The following is a 4,057-nucleotide window of genomic DNA, read 5'->3' as shown; positions in this document are numbered from 1 at the left end:
ATGTTTCGTACAAATTTCCAGGCTGGACTTGGTCTGATTGTGCCCTGACATGGCAGTGCTGGGGGACGCTCTGCTTTCCCAGTGCTTCCAATACACACTCAGGATTTCTCCCACCCTCAGCACTGTCCACTCCCAAGGACTCCCTGTGTCCCAGCTATCCCACTCCTGCCTGTGGCAGTGAATGAACCAGCCACCCCTATTTTTTCCCTTTCTCCTTCAATCTTGCTGAGTTTTCAGGGATTTTTCAGCTGCTCATCCTCTGAGAGGTTTTTGCTGCTCCCTCTCCACTCCCCTGCTCTGTCTCTCTCTCTCTCTGAACTCTGTCCCAGTTCTGTCCCAAGTGTGTGCTGTGAAAGCAGGGCTGATTTATGGGGATGAATGTCTCTGCTGGGGACATTCCTGCCCTCCCTGTCCCCTGGCTGCCCCCCAGCTTGGGCTGGCCTGGCCCTGCCCTGGTGCTGCTGTGCTAAATTTGGCCCTGGCAGCCTCATTCATCACAGCAACAGCCCTGGGAACGTGTCCCAGAGCATCCCTGTGCTCAGAGGGGCTTGAGATGGCCCTGGGGCAGCAGGACAACCTGAGGACAACCTCCTCCCTCCTCCCAAAATCTGCCAGCTGCTGGTGGAAACTGGGAGGCACTGGGCTGCCATAAGCACGGGATAGGAAACATCCATGGGCCAGCACATCCAGCCATCCCAGCAGGTGCTAGGTCTGTGGAAAATGCATGTTTTGGGGGATAATTCAGGCCAGAGGAGCATCAAAAGCAGGGAGGGGAAGGATTTCCTGTCAGCCACATCAGCATCACCCCCCAGCTGTGCTGCTGCCCCACCCCATGGCCAGCAGGAGGGCTCTGGCCTTATCAGCAGGCTCAGCTGTTCCAGGGATGCAATCCTGCTTTTCCAGGGATGCAGTCCTGCTTCTCCAGCCTTATCCACAGGCTCAGCCTTTCCTGCTGTCAGTGCCCCTCACCTCCCACACCTGCCCTGGCACCACAGCCTCACTGATGGTGTGTCCCTGCTCTGTCCTGGGGGAAAGTGGGGCTCAATCCTTGGTGCAAGCAGAATTCAACCTTGGCACCCCCATGGGTGTGACCGTGTTCACAGGGGTCCCAGGATGAGGGAAGAGATGAGGATCTGAATCCATGTTTCAGAAAGTTTGATCTATTATTTTATGATATATATTATATTAAAACTATGCTAAAAGAATAGAAGAAAGGATTTCATCACAAGGCTAGCTAAGAATAGAAAAGGGAAGAAAGATAACAAAAGCTTGTGTCTCGGACAGAGAGTCTGAGCCAGCTGACTGTGATTGGCCATTAATTAGAAACAACCACATGAGACCAATCCCAGATGCACCTGTTGCATTCCACAGCAGCAGATAACCATTGTTTACATTTTGTTCCTGAGGCTATTCAGCTTCTCAGGAGAAAAAAATCCCAAGGAAAGGATTTTTCATAAAAGGTGTCTGTGACACATGGCCACGCTGGGGGTGCTTGTCACCTCCCAGTACAGCCCAGCACCAAACTGGGCCCACAGAGACCAGGCCAGGCATCTCCTGGAGCAAACCCTGGGATGCTGCAGCAGGATCAGCCTCTGGGGCTCAGAGGTGGCTCTGCCTCCAGAGCTCTGGTTCTGGGGTGTTGGAGTGTCAGGGGGGTAGGAGGGTCAGGATGGATGGAGATGAGAGATCTCTGCAGCCAGGTTTGGAACTTGGGGTTTATTGCAAAGGGCCTGGGTGCAGGGCCCTGCTGGGAGCTGCCAAACACAGCTCAGAGCAGGCTGAGAGAAGAGAGGGGGAGAGAGGATGAGAGGGTGAGAGAGTAAAAGGGCAAGAGAGCGAGGTTCCCATTCCAATACCATAAATCTTCTGTGTTGAATATTCTGATTCTCACTAACCAATCCAGTACAAGATACAAATCCTATAGCATTCCCATACAGCCTATAAGAATCATTACATTCCCATACTGTGTTACATTTAAACCCTAAAAATTCCTCTTTGGGCCCCTTCTGCCAAGCTATGGGGTTTGCTCTGACCCTTGGGCCTGACAACACCCCTGCAAGCAGAGGGTGTTGTTCCATCAAAAGGGGATCACCTTCAGCTGGCCATGCCATTGTTTTCCAGATGTGCCCCCCACCCTCAGCAGGGCCATCAGCACTGAGTGACCCTGTCCACAGCGCCATTCCCACTGTCCCCTGCTCCTTGTGTCCTTGTCCTGCTCCTGATTCCCACTCTGCTTTGGTGTCCCTGTCTCCATCCTACCCCAGTTCCTGTCCTGCTTCTCCATGTCCCTGTCCCCACCCTGCTCCTGCTCTCTCCATCTTGCTCCCATTGTCCCCACCACCCATTCTGCTCCCAGTGCCTCCATAATTTTCCTTCTCCCCATGTCCCAGTTCCCCATCCCAGTGTCCTTGTCCCTTTCTTGATCCCATTGCCCCCATCCTGCCCCTGTTGTTCATCCTGTTTACACTGTCCCCATCATTGTCCTACTCCCTGTGTCCTTGACCCCATCCTGCTTGCAGTGCCTGTGTCCCTGTCCTGCTTCTGATTTCCCAATCCCTCCCTTCTCCTGTCCCTTTACTGCTCCCAATGTCCTTGTTTTCCTCTCTGCTCCCCATCCCCATCCTGCTCCTGGTGTGCCTGTCCTGCTGCCCATGTCCCTTGTCCCCATCCTGTCCCTCTCCTGTGCTCCATGTCCCTGTCCCCACCCTGTTCCTGATGCCCCCATCCCCACACGTGTCCCAGTGTCCCCATCCTGCTCCTGCTGTCCCTGTCCCCAGCCCTGCTCCCAGTGTCCCCATTTTTGTCCTGCTCTCCATGTCCCTGTTCCAATCCTGCTTCCTGTGTCCCCATTCCCCTTCTGCTCCTGATGTCCCAGGCCCTGTCCTCATCCTATTCTTGCTTTCCCCATCCCCATCTTGCCCCAGTGTCCCCATCACCCATTTTGCTGCCAATGCCTCCATACTGGTCCCACTCTCTATGTCACCATTCCCCTCCCAGCATCTTTGTCCCCTTCTTGCTTCCACTGCCTCCATCCTGCTCCTGTCCCCATCACTGTCCTGCTCCCTGTGTCCTCGTCCCTGTCCTGCTCCCGATGTCCCCATCCCACCCTGTTTTGGTCTCCACATCCCCACCCTGCCCCTGTCCCTGTCCTCATCCTATTCTTGCTTTCCCCATCCCCATCTTGCTCTCAGTGTCCCCATTCCACTCTGCTCCTGTCCCTATTCTCCTCCCAATGTCCCTGTCCCCGCCTTTTTTATGGTGACCTTGTCCACAGCCCTGTTCCAGTGTCCCTCCCTATTCCTGTCCTGCTCCCCATGTTCTGTCCTGCTCTGTGTCCTTGTCCCTATTCCCCTGCTGTGTCCCCATCCTGACCCCGCTTTGTGTCCTTGTCCCTGTGCCCCATCCTGACCCCAGTCCCGTGTCCTTGTCCCTGTTCCCCGCTGTGTCCCTGTCCCCTGCCATGTCCCCCCAGTGACCCAAGTCCTGTGTCCTTGTCCCTATCCCCCTGCTGTGTCCCCATCCTGACCCCACTCCCTTGTCCTTGTCCCTGTTCCCTGCTGTGTCCCTGTCCCATGTCCTTGTCCCTGTCCCCCATCCTGATCCCAGTCCTGTGTCCCTGTCCCCCACTGTGTCCCATGTCCCTGTCCCCTCTCCTGACCTCAGTCCCACCTCCTTGTCCCTGTTCCCCGCTGTGTCCCAGTCCCGTGTCCTTGTCCCTGTACCTTATCCTGGCCCCAGTGTCCTTGTCCCCAGTCCCGTGTCCCTGTCTCTGTCCCCACTGTGTCCCTGTCCCCGATGTGTCCCTGTCCCCAGTCCCATGTCCTTGTCCCTGTACCCTCTCCTGTCCCGTGTCCTTGTCCCTGTCCTGCATCCTGTCCCGTGTCCTTGTCCCTGTACCCTCTCCTGGCCCCAGTGTCCTTGTCCCCAGTCCTGTGTCCCAGTCCCCTGTCCCTGTCCCGTGTCCCCATCCCTATCCCCGTCCCTGTCCCTCTGTCCCTGTCCCTCTCCCTATCCCTCTCCCTGTGTCCCCTGTCCCTGTCCCTCTGTCCCTGTCCTT

The sequence above is a fragment of the Melozone crissalis genome, unplaced genomic scaffold (genome assembly GCF_028551555.1).
Source record: "Melozone crissalis strain CALT ecotype California unplaced genomic scaffold, PUWL_Pcris_2 ptg000032l_1, whole genome shotgun sequence".
In the NCBI taxonomy this organism is placed as follows: Eukaryota; Metazoa; Chordata; class Aves; order Passeriformes; family Passerellidae; genus Melozone; species Melozone crissalis.
This window is presented reverse-complemented; position numbering follows the sequence as displayed.